The sequence below is a fragment of the Rattus rattus genome, chromosome 7 (assembly GCF_011064425.1).
Source record: "Rattus rattus isolate New Zealand chromosome 7, Rrattus_CSIRO_v1, whole genome shotgun sequence".
In the NCBI taxonomy this organism is placed as follows: domain Eukaryota; kingdom Metazoa; phylum Chordata; class Mammalia; order Rodentia; family Muridae; genus Rattus; species Rattus rattus.
The window spans coordinates 44606986-44623182 of NC_046160.1; the positions used below are offsets into that span (position 1 = coordinate 44606986).

At 45.0% G+C, this 16197-nt stretch overlaps 1 pseudogene; it reads left to right on the forward strand.

Moving 5' to 3' along the window:
* Positions 1-4555: 4555 nt before the first annotated feature.
* Positions 4556-4749, forward strand: LOC116904982 (annotated as a pseudogene).
* Positions 4750-16197: the final 11448 nt, after the last annotated feature.

Genomic DNA, 16197 nt, shown 5'->3' on the forward strand with positions numbered 1-16197 from the left:
TCTTCTTTTCCACACCCGATAGTTGTGATTTTTCCAGATAGTCCTAAAATACTTGAACTAAAAAACATATCAAATGAGCACAGTGTACTATTTGTATCCCTGGTCATATTTATGGTCTCCCCAAACTTTAAAACTAACGATAGTTTTGCAGGATGAGCAACTCTCAAAATGTTGAATTAGATAGGACTCCTTTATTATAAGTACATGTTTATTACAGAACGAGGATTATAGCTACTTATATCTTGCTACGACACGGATAACATTAAAATGCAACATAACTGTTGGGGGAAAACTAAGAAATACTAAGCTACCACAATTAATTAATTTAGGTGAAGTGGAAACTGAAGTTTACTGAAATGCAGTGTTTCTGGGTTTTTTCGTTTGTTTGTTTTGTTTTGTTTCATGTTTTTTAACCATTTTCAGCAGTTTCCTAAGATGTTTTCAAATGGGGAGGAGACATCGTACCTTACATTGTGTAGCCAATATCATGAAAGTCAATTCAGACGTTCTCAGACCTTAGCTCTTACTACCGAGGCAAAAACATGGGAAGCATACTTCTGTTTCGTGTCCAATTGCTTTCTCTCACCTATACTGATGGACACTCACAGTTCAGGAAATTAGGCTGGAAGAGAAACTTGAATGAGTGCCCTCCCTGAGCATCTAAGGGTCTCAGACTTCTCAGGGACCTGAGATAACACATCCCATTTCCTTTTCATTTTTTCCTTAAGGCTTATACAGCTCAACAAATAGGAAAACAAAATAGGGATTTGCCTGTCTTTTCCATCCTGGGACTAGAGAAGGGTCTATGAGCCCATTAGAAGCAGATGCCCACAGGACTGCAGCCAGTGTCCCAGCCAGAGACAGAAAGTACCCCACCCCCCCAACCCCCGCGCCATTATCCCAAGTGAGATACTTAAAACCGACTCACCCTGTCAGCTACTCACTGCATTACCACAGCCTGAGGTTGCCAGCTTAAACCGGCAGCGGTGTCTCTCTTGCCAGTGGGTTGCCTGGGTTGTTCTGCAGGAATCATCCGGAATACAGGAATAGATCAGTCGGTGGATCAGAGGGCCAGTTACACCAGGGGCTGACCTAGGATCCAAGCATGACTGGTTCATGATCCCCTGAGGGTGAGCACAGAAGATGCAAAGCTGCTCGCCCACCACCCCCAGGCCCAACAACACCGTTATCCCAGCTCCCACTGCTCACGACAACTCCCGAAGTCAACCCAGACTTCAAGAGTGTAAGAGCGGGAAAGAAAAATAGATTCTGCATCTTTTCAAAAACTCTACATTTTTGTTGCGTGTATTTATGTAGTCACGCATGCGTGTGGAGGCAGGAGAGGTAGTGTCACAGGATGCATGTGGAGGTCAGAGAACAATTTCGGGAACCAGTCCTCTCCTACCATGTGCAGGCAAGTGCCCCTGTGGGCTGAGTCATCTTGCTGGTTGTAGGTTGGAACTACAAAGGTTATGAAAGAACCCAGGGGACTGGATAATGGAGCCCTATGAACCCTGGCATTTCAGGAAGAGTTGGAGCTGAGAGAGAAAGGAGCTGCCGGGTGCTGAATGGGGGTGGAGGCCGACTGCTGGTCTCTGTATGACCCCTCGTCAGCACATTCCTCCAGCTGGATGAGCTGTAAGCAGAGGTAGAGGAAGCCGGATGGGTCATCATGGAGGCTGGCTTTCAGAGACACTGAACAAGATGGAGACTGGATCTGTTAGGGGAATGAAAGGTAGGCTGCTCAGTCAATGTAGAAACCCAGGGATGTCTTTTCAAACACAGTGTGAAAGGGACACGTCCCCCTTTTAACTAGATAGTGACAGAGCACTCACCACTTGCACACCAGCTCTTTAGTTTTGAGTAGCAGTGGCAAAATACATACATACATACATATACATACATATATATATATATATATATATATATATATATATATATATATATATACACAGACAAGATCTTCCTTCATCAAACATCCGTCTGCTGCCCTTCAGTTTTTTCTTCAGGATGACAGAGATCATATTCTGTCTGGTTTCTAAGCTGCTTTCTCAAATACTGGCGAAAGAGTTGCGTCACATGCTAGGGATCTTTTTTTTCTCTCTCTCCACATAAAACATCATGGCAGCATTTGTGCAGAGAACAGTTTCTGATGCTTCCATAGCTGGCCCCACATGCTGGTCTGACTAGCATCCCTCCAAACTAGCCCAGTCTCAGGTGTTCTCTGAACAACGGAGTGAGGCACATTGACTGCCTTGCTTTTGGAAGCTCTGCTGCTACCCAAGGTTGTCAGCCATTGCGTTCTATCTCCCTGTATCCCTTATGCTGTAGGCTCTTCATTACGGTTTATTAGAATTCCCAAGTAATTCCTCATTGAACGGACGATAAGTGAATTCATAGATAGGAGGATGGATGGATCGATTGACAATGAATTGATCAATGAGTATGGTTACAGTCAAAAAAAAGTCACAGTCCTGGGGACATTTCTGAAAGATTGAAAATCTCTAACGATCTCCTGTTTACTATCAAGTGAAAGTAGTAAAACCAAAATAATTGGAAAAACAGCAACAGGTGCACTCTAAGGCCTTTCGTTTCCAATCTGTGGTCCGGGTATTGGGGGCCAGCTGTGGGTCTGAGTACTCTGTCTCCTCCCCCAGGGTGTCCAGGTGACACTGCATACCAGGCTGCAAGGCTGAAGCAGAGTTCAGAACGGGTGGGGTCTGCAGGATCCTGGTCCAGCGGGGAGAGCTCGTGTGCTGGGGGGAGGGAGCTGGCTTCTCTGAGGAATTGAGAGTAACAGCTCTAACTCCTTTAGACAATTCTCAGAGAAACTGCTCTCTTAGACAATCTTCAGTGAGACAGCTGGTGTACACACACTTTATTTGGGGTGATCAAGGGCTGTATGTGAACCTTGGAGGGTGGGAAACAGCAGTTTTTCAGGGTGAGTGTAAAACCATTGGCTGGAGTTTAAAGCACTGTGAATGCCTCATTTGCATGGAGAGGCATTCCAGGAACCCCAGACACTTGCTGGGCCAATTTTTTTTTTTTTTTTTTTTTTTAAAGATTTATTTATTTTATGTATGTGAGTACACTGTTGCTCTCTTCAGACACACCAGAAGAGTGCATCAGATCCCATTATAGATGGTTGTGAGCCACCATGTGGTTGCTGGGATTTGCACTCAGGACCTCTGGAAGAGCAGTCAGTGCTCTTAACCACTGAGCCATCTCTCCAGCCCCACTGGGCCAATACTTATGCGTGTGTGTGTGTGTGTGTGTGTGTGTGTGTGTGTGTGTGTGTGTAGTTGAACCTCTTGGTTTGCCAAGGACTATGTGACATTCCTCAGGTAGAAGACGGGTGGAGAAGAGGAATACCCTCTTAGAAAAGGGAGTCTTCCATTTTGTGCCAAGCTCTGAGGAGCTGTCAGGATATGATAGACCTAGACCTTAAGTATCGAGGTGCAACACTAATCAACTCAGACTAATGATAAATGTCATCTTTAAATGCCTTTTGATGCAAAAAAATTGGACAAAAGTGTCAGTTTTCTCTGATTTATATGGAAATTCTGAGAAGTCTGCTGAAAAAAAGATTTTATTATACCCACTGAATCAAAACACATCATGAAGAGACACACGAATCTGTCTTTATAATGATAAAGCCCAGGAAGGACCTATGAAGCAGATGTATATCATTTTTTTTTTCACCTTTCAGAGTTAGAAAAGAAGATAGAAATGTGGGGTCTGAGCAGACAAAAGGCTGACCTACCGAGACAACTGGAAGTCATGTTGTCACCATCAGAAATGACGAGAAAGGAAACATGCCACCTGCTATAATTAGGCGGAGTCCAGGTGCAAGAGCTTTGTGACTGTGTTTCTGGCTTCCTAAGGGCAAACCCGAGAGCTGTGGTGAACTGGTGGAGCACCAAGGTCAACCTCCTCGCTGTCCCCACCAGGACTGCTCAGTGCGACTGAAGGAAAAGACTGTCAGAGCAAAGCCAGATCAAGGTCATTTCATGACAGAGAGAGACAAAAAGTGAGGCTGTCTCTGGCTTCCAGAACCTTCCCTCTTTGCCTTCTCCTCTTTTCCATAACGTAAAACAATTGGTTCGTCTGCCAAGTAAAAATCCAAGTAAATTCTCTACTTACCAATAATCATTGCCATTGAGCGAGAAAGACATTAAGTAAAGATGTCTAATGCTAGGATGAAACCCATGCAATATGTGGCTTATCTAGTTTTCTGTTTATTCGGACTTGCTTTTTACTGCTAAAACTGTAATCTAAATAAAATGCATGAAATTCAAAATGTACCTCGGATCACACTTCCCTAGTCACTAATCCTCTCAATAAGAGGATTCTATTTTCTCCAAAAAGCCACTGGAGCTATATTTTAAGAACGTAAATACTGAACTACTTTTCATAATTTTCCTGTAGCTATAAAAATCTGCTGCTTTAAAATGAAGGGTAGCAGTCATGTTCTTATTGTTTAGTATAATAGATTGGACTGGAGGAGGTGAGCCGGTGCGGGCCCAGCCTTACGCTGATGCATCGCGGGAGGTGCATGGCGGGCATGGCGCTGGTGCGAGCATGGAAGCAGATGTCCTGGTTCCACTACCAGTACCTGCTGGTTACTGAGCTCTACAGGCTGGGAGCCAACCGGGTTCAATTTGATGCTGGTTTCTGTTGTGCACTGGCTACATCTTCATGCCCGAGTACGTCATGGCAGTATTGCATTAATTTGAAATTGTACAGTGACGAAGATTTGGCCAGGATCCAGAGGTTCCTTGTGAAGTTGGAATGAGACCTCATCAGATGTTCAGATGCTCTGTGGAGGCTAACAGAACCAACCTTACAAATACAGAGACTAAACCTCGTGAGTAGAACAGGAAAAATCACTCTGATTCATGTCTTGTGCTCCTTCTTTTTGATTTTAAAAGAGGCTCTTACGTGGCAGCTTTTGTTAGTATTTTGTCTAAGCTCCGCCCCACAGTTACCTGGCAACAGCCAAGCGTGCCTGATAAAAGGGGCTGCTAGCTTCCTCAGTTCTCTCTTCCTCTTTGTCTTCTGGCTCCCTTTGTGTCCTCTCCCTCCCTCCCTCCCCTCCCTCCTCCTCCCTCCCCCTCCCCTCCCTCCCTCCCTCCTCCTCCTCCTCCTCTCCTCTCCCTCCTCTCCTCCCTCCTCCCTCCCCCTCTCCCCTCTCCCCTCTCCCCGTCTCCTTCCTCTCTCCCTTTCTCTGCCTCTACTACCCTCTCAACTCTCCTCCATGCCCTGAGTAAACTCTATTTTATACTATACCCTCCTGTGGCTGGTCCCTCAGGGGGAAGGGATGCCTCAGCATGCCCGCGGAGGCACCCCCTCCCCCATACCTGACTACACATCCACCAATCACAATCTTTTTATAAACACGACAGCTTTTTATCTATTTTAACATTGTAGTCACATGTACTTTGATATCAGTACTTCCTTAACCTTTGTGACTGTTTCAATATTATCCAGTGAAAGCTTTTCTTAATGTAACTTTGACTACATCTTAATTGCCTTCTATTTTTAAAACCTGAGGTCATTAGTTGGGCTTTACTGTTCTTGCTATCGTATGCCATATACATCTGCCTGGATATATTTCTACTCTTGACCAAAGTTTTGTAAGAAACAATGCAGAACTTGGGGATGGGAGGGAGGATCCTTCGAGAACTACTTACAACAGATTCATCTGCAAGCTTGGCCTCAGGAGTATGGCTTTAGCTCCCTAGACCCTGAACAGCTTTTGCTCTAAACCTGTCAAAGTGTTTCTTAGGGACGAGAAAATAAAGATCTCACTAACATTAATACAAGGAGCATTTCACCTTTTAGATATTAACTTCTTATGTGGACGTATTTCCAACCAATTTTTTCGATTCCTGTGAGGATGGGTGACTGGTGGCCTTGAGTAATGCTGAGGTGTACCGTGGAGCTTTTCCTAGAAGGCAGATGGTTTCCTCTGAGGAGATACTGACAGAGAATATGCTTAAGAGTTAACTTGATGATTGTCACAGGAGCTGTGAAATGCATTTGCACATTGTGATAAGATACAATGAAATGAACTGTTCAGAGCCACAGCCAAAAGAAATGTAAACTTGTTTAAAAATCCTTTCCTTCTTTGTAGTTTTTAAAAGGTTTTTTATTCCTTAGAGGTAAAATGACTACTTAATATTTTTATGTAAACTCATTAAATTCAAAGAAGATGTAAAAAAAAAAGGACTGTCAAAATGCCCAGAGAGTCAAAAAGTATAACTGCCATGAAGTCTGATTTTTATCCTCTCCTTCCCCCGCCCCCTCCCTTTCTCTTGCTCTCCTCCCCTCCCCCGCCCCCTCTTTTTCCTCTGTCTTAGTTAGGGTTTCTATTGCTGTGACGTAACAATCTAAGCATCTTAGAGAAGAAAGGGCTTGTTTGACTTACGCTTCCACATCACTGTTCATCATCAAAGAAGTCAGGACAGGAACTCCAACCAGGCAAGAACCTGGAGGCAGGAGATGATGCAGAGGCCATGGAGGGATCCTGCTTACTGGCTTGCTCTTCATGGCTTGTTCAGCCTGCCTTTTATAGAACCCAACACCACCAATCCAGGGTGACACAACCCACAATAGGCTGGGCCCTCCCCATCAATAACTAATTAAGAAAAATGTCCCCTCCCCCCAAAAAAGAAAGAAAATGTCCTGTAGTCACATTTTTTTTTTCTTTTTTCAGAGCTGGGGACCAAACCCAGGGCCTTGTGCTTGCTAGGCAAGCGCTCTACCACTGAGCTAAATCCCCAACCCCTTTACTTACATTTCAAATGTTATTCCCTTTCTTGATTTCCCCTCTGAAGTCCCCCCATCCCTCCCCCCTCCCCCTGCCTCTGTGAGAGGGTTCCCCCACACGCCCACCCACTCCCTCCCATCTCCCATCTCCCATCTCCCATCTCCCCACCCTGGCTTTCTCCTACTCAGGGGCATTGAACCTTCACAGGGCCAAGGGCCTCTCCTCTCATTGATGCCCAATAAGGCCATCTTCTGCTACACATGTGGCTGGAGCCATGGGTCCCTCCATGTGTATTCTTTGGTTAGTCTCTGGGAGCTCTGGGGGTGTCTGGTTGGTGGATATTGTTGTTCTTCCTATGGGGTTGAAAACCCCTTCAGCTACTTCAATCCTTTCTCTAATGCCTCCATTAGGGACGCTGTTCTCAGTTCAATGGTTGGCTACAAGCGCCTGCCTCTGTATCTGTCAGGCTCTGGCAAAGCCTCTCAGGAGACAGCTATATCAGGTTCCTGTCAGCATGTACTTCTGAGTTTGGTGACTGTATATGGGATGGATCCCCTGGGCGGGGCCTTCTCTGGATGACCTTTCCTTCAATCTCTGCTCCACTCTTTGTCCCTGTATTTCCTCCTGTGAATATTTTGTTCTCCCTTCTAAGAAGGACTGAAGCATCCACTCTTTGGTCTTCCAACTTCTTGAGCTTCATGTGGTCTGTGGATTGTATCTTGGGTATTCTGAGGTTTTGGGCTAATATCTACTTATCAGTGAGTGCATACCATGTGTATTCTTTTGTGATTGGGTTACCTCACTCAGGATGATATTTTCTAGTTCCATCCATTTGCCTAAGAATTTCATGTAGTCATTGTTTTTGATAGCTGAATAGTACTCCATTGTGTACATATACCACATTTTCTGTATCCATTCCTCTGTTGAAGAACATCTGGGTTCTTTTCAGCTTCTGGCTATTATAAATAAAGCTGCTATGAACATAATAGAGCATGTGTCTTTGTTGTATGTTGGAGCATCTTCTAGGTATATGCCCAGAAATGGTATAGCTTGGTCCTCAGGTAGTACCATGTTCAATTTTCTGAGAAACCTTCACAGTGATTTCCAGAGTGGTTGTAGCAGTCTGCAATCCCACCAACAATGGAGGAATGTTCCTCTTTCTCTACATCCTCACCAGCATCTGTTGTCACCTGAGTTTTTTACCTTAGCTATTCTGACTGGTATGAGGTAGAATATCAGGGTTTTTTTGATTTGCATTTCCAAGATAACTAAGGATGTTGAACATTTCTTTAGGTGCTTCTCACCCATTTGATATTCCTCAGCTGAGAATCCTTTGTTTAGTTCTGTCCCCCTATAGCCACATCTCATGGAGGCATTTTCTCACTCAAGGATCCTTCCTCACTGATGATGCTAGCTTGTTTCACATGGACCAATCCTAGCCAGCACAGTGTTGATGGAGTGTGGGATCCTGTGCTACCATGATGCATGCGGAGGTCACAGGCAACCTCAGATGCTGATTCTCACCTCTGCTGTGCTTGAGTCAGAATCTCATCACTACCAGGCTAGCTGGCCTGTGAGCCTCGTGGTTGCTCCTGTCTCTGTCTCCCACCTTAACACAGGAACACTGGGATTGCAGACCCACATACTACTGTATCCAGACTTACGTGGTTCTAGGGGTCCAGACTGGTCTTCACTCTTCCATGGCAAATGCTTACTGCATTAAGCCATCTCCGCTGATCTAAGTTGTTTTGAGTTTCGGAGTTTTTGTTTGGTTGAAGATAGGGTCTCTCGCAGTGTAGCTGGCCCTGAGTCTTGCTTTGTAGCCAGTGACCTTGAACTTGTGATCATCCTGCTTCCACCTCCAGAGTTCTGGAATGACAAGTCTGTGCCGCTACAGCCAGTCACACGTGGCTTGGGGACACAACGCAGAGCCTTGTGCATGCTGGAAAAACACTCTACCCAGTGAGCTAGGTCCTCAGCCCTCAGGAAAAACCTATATCCTTTACTCCAGTGGTAAGGGTAGCACCCACTGCAGCTTCCTCCTTACGGTACCTGCCTTTACATGGGTATCCCACTGTAGACAATGCGATAAGCATTTTTATTTTAAAAATAGTTTGTTTGCAATGGCACTATTCCATTATCCTTCTTTTACGGGGATCAAAGTCTACATGGGGAATAGGCCACAGAGTATGGGAACAGCTAGAGAGTATCTGTTTGCTAGATGACAAAACTAACTAGCCATGGAGTTCTTCGAAGTAAGTAGCAACCTGATGATTGACACCAGAGGCTGACCTCTGACTTCCCCACCCACTCATGCACTTGTGCATACCTACACGCGCATGCACCTGCACATACATGAACACACCCACAGATGGTCTTAAAGAGGAGGGTAAATAAGAACAGAGGACAGTAACACGTGTGTTTGGAAATGCCACCGTGAAACCTGTCGGTTGATAAGCTAACTTGAGTAAAAACAATCTTAAGTACAGGGGTGATTGTTTTGTAGGTAATCCACTACAATATTCCTTATATTAAAATGTAAAAATAGCTGATAAATATTAAGATGCTGCCTATTTGGTTCTTGGTTGCAAGGAGGAATCAATTGAAAAGACTTAATAGCACACAAAGCCAAAGGAATGGCTAAAGGAAGTATAGCTAAGGAGAACTGTGCATCTGGGAATATAGCCAAGGTCGCACCTGGCCACCAAAGATGGCGTCCTGGCTACTGTCTATCTTCTCAGTAACTTGCAGCTGCGTGGGCCATGCATGCCCCTGTTTTCTGACCACACATTCTTGAGCATCCAGTCGGCTGCATCTCCCTCTGTGCCCGGGTGGCTCTTCTGACTTTCATGGTAGTAGGGAGCATCGCTTCCACTCGTCTTTAGAATCCTCCAAAGAAAGATTTGATGCATGCCAGACACCAAAAATTTACACATATCATTGGGGCATGGTGGCATTCCCTTTAATCCCAAGTACTAGGAAGGCAGGGAGGCAGAGTAGGCAGGTCTCTGTGAGTTCAAGGCCAGTCTGACGTGCAAGACAAGTTCCAGACTAGGCAGGGCTACATAGTGAGATTATAAATCAGGAGAAGAAGAAGAAAAAAAATTATATATATATATATATATATATCCCCCTTAAAGCCAAATACATTTTTATCCCATTTTCACTTTTAAAATAAGTAAATATGCCTGCCACCATACCAGATGTATCCTTGACCCCCACCCCTAATCTTCTAGGAAAACCAACCCACAGACTCACTACTCATGGTTCCTTCCCCAGACCAGGTCTGTGCCCCATTCATGATTCTGTAACAGGTGTCTGTCTATAGCACACCTTATTATCAACACTGTACAGTTATCCACCAGCAAACAGCAGGACTTATAGAATACTCTCGAAGGAAGGAAAACAAAATGAAATTAAGACGACTTTTACATAAAAAGCAAAAATACAAGTAGCATACTGACAAGGTTGTAGCTGTTTCTGTAACCTTTTAGCTCCTGCTTAATGATCTTTTGTTTATTTATGCTCCTCCATCTATAGCCAGCATCTCTTCACTGGATCAGGTGATTCAAACCTTTCCTGAGGATTCCAAGCTTATGCATGTAGAGGCCATAGGTCCACCTCAGGTGTTGTTCCTCACGAGCTGTCCATCTTGTTTTTTTTAAACCAACCAGACACCCCCGGGGCTCCCAGAGACTAAACCACCAACCAAAGAATACACATGGAGGGACCCATGGCTGTAGCCACATGTGTAGCAGAAGATGGCCTTATTGGGCATCAATGAGAAGAGAGGCCCTTGGCCCTGTGAAGGCTCAATGCCCCTGAGTAGGGAAAAGCCAGGGTGGGGAGATGGGAGGGAGTGGGTGGGTGTGTGGAGGAACACTCTCACAGAGGCAGGGGGAGGGGGAAGGGATAGGGGTACTTCAGAGGGGAAATCAGGAAAGGGGATAACATTTGAAATGTAAGTAAAGCAAGTATCCAATAAAAAAACACACAGGGGTCAGGATGCCCTCTCTTGTTCAGTCTCTTACAGACTGATTCTTCCATGCAAATCAGCCTTCCTAGGCAGAGAGCAGGACTGTGAAGAAAAGAGACCTGGTGACACGTGGGTTAAATCTCCCTCAGACACTGCAGGCTTGCATGTGAGAGAAAAACATACTTCCCACTCAGGTTGCATGACTTGTTCTCTTTGAAAGCCACAGCAGCATCTTCATGAGTCTCTTCAGGGTCTTAGGGGCCTCATACGCTCTTCACTCTTCCCTGCTTCTGGCGAGGGAGGGGATGGTGGACCTAGGGCCAGATTATCTGCCCCTGATCTCAGGTGAAGCAGAGGCTCCTGTGTATCTGTGTTTCCTTCAGCTGGAAAATGCTATCCAGTCCCATCCCAGGGTGACTGAGCAGCTAATCCATGTGATAGGCTTTGGGGAGAATGAGGATGCCTGAGGTCCTCAGTCATCACGATTGTTACACAGTGTAACTCACACCCAGAGTAGGAATCTGCCTGACGCTATTGTTCTCGTAGTCCCCGTCTCTATCTCTACAGTCTAACAAACCTACCCCCACAGAAAATGCCCTGGAAAACCCCAGCCACTGCATTCAACTGAGTAACTAACAAAGCCTCTAACCCTCTCCATTGTCCTGGCTGATGTGTCTGAGTAGATAGTAAGCTCCAAGATAACACAGGGCATGTGTTCAGTCACGTTTTTGGTCCCCTATAGAAGTTAGGTCAGCACAGAGCACTCTAACGCGATGGTAATCACTTAGAGAAATTGATCACAAGTTGATGCGAGCCAGGCTGCCCTCAGACTGTCAATGAACAAAATGTTCGACTGTCCCACGAACCTGGTCATCATGCTTCGGTCCCTCTATACACTGAGAACCATTAAAACCTCTCAGCACTCAGAGACAGTGTGTGAAGTGTGAACGAATATATGGGTAAGGCAAAAAATGTCCCCCATCTCAATAAGTAAAACCTTTTTGCTTTCCCTTTGTGTCCAAGAAGTTTTCACACAACCCTGGGAATACAGGTCTATAAAACAGTTACAAAAAATTAAACATTTACTGATAATAAATCTTAAAGGAATTAGTATTAAAATACTATCAAGATATATTCTATATTTCTGCATAAAGAACTAAATGTGAGCTCAGGGGATAATGGCTTGGAGATTAAAGCACTTGCCATTCAAGCACGACAGACTGAGTTTGGGTCTGCAGAACCCACAGGGAAATCTAACCATAGTAATGCAGGCATCTGCAGACCCAGCAGATGAGAGACGACGAGGACAGAGTGGCCTCGGTAGTCTGGTGTACACGCCAATGAGCAGGAGAGACCCTGAATCAAACAAGGTGGAGGATGAGGCTGTCCTCTGCTCATGCAGGGTGGCAAAGGCACACTGTCTCACACATGCCACACATTCACATGTACCTGACACACACACTCACATGTACCTGACACACACACTCACATGTACCTGACACACACACTCACATGTACCTGACTCACAAATGCCACCCGCACTCACGTACACCCACGAGGAAAATGTTGAATGTCAGCTGAACATGTGCTACTGCAGGGCAGAGGGAGTCATCAACTTTTTTCAGAGATGATCAATATTTTCACTCTTAACCATCACTGCTGAGAATGTCGCTTCTCACAAATCCATGGGATAAAATGGCCAGTGCATGGTTAGACACTTACTTTACTTCTTTTTCAAAATTTCAAAATTTATTGCCAATCCGGTTCCAATTCTCTAGTCAAGATCCATTTAAAGATATCCCGTGACATTCAAGGGTGCAAATCAAACAGCGATTGTTAAACACAAGCATTCTAGCAAAAGCAATCCAAATGGGAACAAATCAATACTGGCATGCTCAAGAATGGGGAAGGAAAATGGCGAAGGTCTTTATTTTTATAACTAAACAATTGTTTCTTTAAGGAAGGAGACCTAGTACGGGACTGAGGAGGTGGCCCAGCCTAGGAAACTGTCAAGCCTCACTACTTGGGATAGATTCCTGGGTCCCACATGGTAGCAAAAGAGAACCAAATACCTGGGGGGTGGGGGGGCTGCATGCAAACACGTACACACACATGAATACATTTAAGAAAACCTGCATGTATATAAAAGCACACAAACAATTTGAGATGCACATCAATCTCACATCTGGGCCAGGTGTTCCAGGGAGCGTCCTGAACCTTGCAGAGTGCGGCCAAGTACAGTGTAAACTGCACATGGTGCGTATTCAGAAGCCCGCACGGAAGCTGCGTGATGCAACATGGGGAGGCACTGCCAGAAGCACCTCGGTTTACCATGAGTTTGACCAGGAATTCAGTTTTCATCATAGTGACATTCAATTTCATGACCCTGTATGGGGTGGGAACCCACAATTTAAAAAGCTGTGCCTTACAGGAGCCATTTAAAAATCTTCTCTTCTAGGGTTCAGAATATAGCTTACTGTTAGAACACTTCCCTAGCACCAGTCTTAGGTTCAGCTCCCAACACTGAAAAACTAGATAGCTAGCTAAAGAGGGAGGGAGGGAGGGAGGGAGGGAGGGAGGGAGGGAGGCAAGTAGGTAGGTAGATTGATGAATAGATAGATGATAGATAGATAAGTAGGTAGATACATAGATTGATAAATAGATTGATGAATAGATAGAGGATAGTAAGATAGATGATAGGTGGGTTGAGAAATAGGTAGATAAATACATAGATAGATGAATAGACAGATACATGACTGATAGATAGATGAATGGATAGATAGCTGAATAGATTGATGGAATTTGAAAATGTCCTTTATCCTGGGGCTGGGGATGTGAATCAGTGTTCTTGCCTAGAATGTGCAGGTCCTGATTTCAAGTACTATGCACCTGCAAGATGATGATGATGATGATGATGATGATGATGACAACGACGACGACGACAACGATGACACAACAATACTGTTTTTCTTGAAATCCCCTCTTCTAGGTCCCGACCAAGCCCACACAGACCAAGCCCACACAAGTCCTCATCTTGCTCCTTTTCCTTTTGCTTCCCAGATCTAGCCTCTTCCCGTGATGCCAGCTCATCCTCCACTGCTCTGTATGTTAAGTGAACACGCCGTTGCTGTTTCCCAGTTCACTTGACTGTAAATGAGGGGGAGCTGTTCCCTGGCAAGGTCACAGCCTCAGACAGGCTCCAGCTGTACTTCCTGGGCTGAGTTTATTGAGCCAACAGGATGGATAGCTTTTCCTTTCCATTCCCAGCCTCCATCCTGGAAAAGGATCGCCCTATACAGCAAAGAAAAAGAAAATTAAAGGACATATCTAAAACATTTATAAATACAAGGGTTTAAATTTACATATGCCTATAAGATTTCATGTAAAGTTTACACATACATAAATATAAGACGCAGGCCTCTCGGTAGACTTTAGCCGTAAAGTTTGACACAGAGTTTGGTCAAGCCTCTCTGTGTGCATCCACCATGGGTACACACTCCTATTCACTCGTCCACTCCATCAAAAACCAATAAAATGCTTTTATTTTTGTTCCTTCTCACTGGACAGCTAACTAGACTTCTTTGCAGTCCTAATTCTGCTGCTTTGCGGGAGTAAAGAACTTAAGAGCCAGGCTGGAGAGATGGCTCAGTGGTTAAGAGCAATGACTCCTCTTCCAGAAGTCCTGAGAGAGAGAGAGAGAAAGAAGAAAGAAAGAAAGAAAGAAAGAAAGAAAGAAAGAAGAGAGAGAGAAGAGAGAGAGAAGAAAGAAGGAAGATAGAAAGAGAGAGAGAGAGAGAGAGAGAGAGAGAGAGAGAGAGCGAACTTAAGAACCCTGGCAACCAAATGCCTCACAGGAGTCCCTTGACATAGCTTGGAACTGCAGGCTCACACTCCCCAGGAGGCCTTGGCTAAAGAAAGTGATCCTACCCCACAACTTCTGCAACAGAAAGCAACACCCACTGATCCATCAGCACTAAGCATCTCTCTTAGGGAGGAAACCTGAACCTACAGTCATCTCTTGCTTTACTCACTAAATGGTGAGTGAACCACTCCAGGGGCTCTGCTTCTCTAAGAACCTGTCTGGGCTTACCCTGCCACCCTTAGCGACACACTCGACTCTACCAAACCTATTGAATTGGAATGCAGAGTTTCTGACCCTTGTGATTGTGTACATTCTAGGATTACTAAGATTACTGCAACAGTCAAGTCTTGAGGTTCCACCTCACAAATGCAAAAGGGCAGTGGACGGAAGGGCTGCACTGTATCCTCCCTCAACAGGTGACCACTGATTGAGGAAGCAGAGTGTACACATTGCATTCCAAAGCTCTCTCCAGACCTCCTGCCCATGGCACCAGTTTAAACAAACAAACAAACAAACAAACAAACAAACTACGCTTTAGTACAGATAAATTTTTTACCTCCTTTGCAGTGCTGGGAATAAAACAGTTTTCATGTATGCTATTCAGCCTCTGCTTCCTACAGTGAACCCTAAGATTTTTAGCTCACAAAACATTCCCAGTGTGGGGGAAAGAACCCTTAAAAGTCTAGCAGCAGGGGGCTGGAGAGATGGCTCAGCGTGTGAGAGCATTGGATGCTCTTGCAAAGGACCCAGGTTTGGTTCCCAACATCCACATGGCCACTCACAACTGTCTGTGGCTCTGGTTCAAGGAAATCCGGTGTTCTCTTTTGGCCTCCTGGGTCATCGGGGCTTGTATTGGTGCACATACATACTGCGGGGGATTGAATGAAAATGCCCCCCACGGGCTCAAAGGCATTATTTAAAAGGTTTAGGAAGTGTGGCTTGGTTGGAGTAGGTGTGGTCTTGTTAGAGAAAGTGTGTCACTGGGAGTGGCTTTGGGTTTCAAATGCTCAAGCCTGGTCCAATGGATCTCTCTCTCTCTCTCTCTCTCTCTCTCTCTCTCACACACACACACACACACACACACACACACACAATTACTAAGAAAATTACTTGATTAAGAACAGTGGCTCGGACTGGGCGTGACAGCACACCAGCACATGCCTTTAATTGTGAGTTTGAGGCTATCCTTGTCTACAGAGTGAGTTCCAGGACAGCCAGAGCTACACAAGAGAAACCCTGTCTCCAAAAACAAGCCCACGGCAGCCATGTATCGTGTGCACAAATCCCTAGGACTTTTTAAAACCCAAACAGGAATCCAGATTATGACTCTGTAAAAGAATCGGACTCTTGAGTCTTAGTTTATTGAGCCAATTAAAGTATCGCTTTCTTTTGAACTCTCTGGAAAGAACTAGACGTTAACTGGAGCCTGTAAATCTGACAACCAAGCCAGTGTTTGGGAATTCCAGAGATATGTGCCATGGGAAGAAACTCGAAGCTTGGGAAAGCTGTATAAACATTCTGTATCTAGAGATAAACAGCTGGGGATCTTTATGACATCCAGGTTCAGCTTTGTGTCGGTCTTGCTGC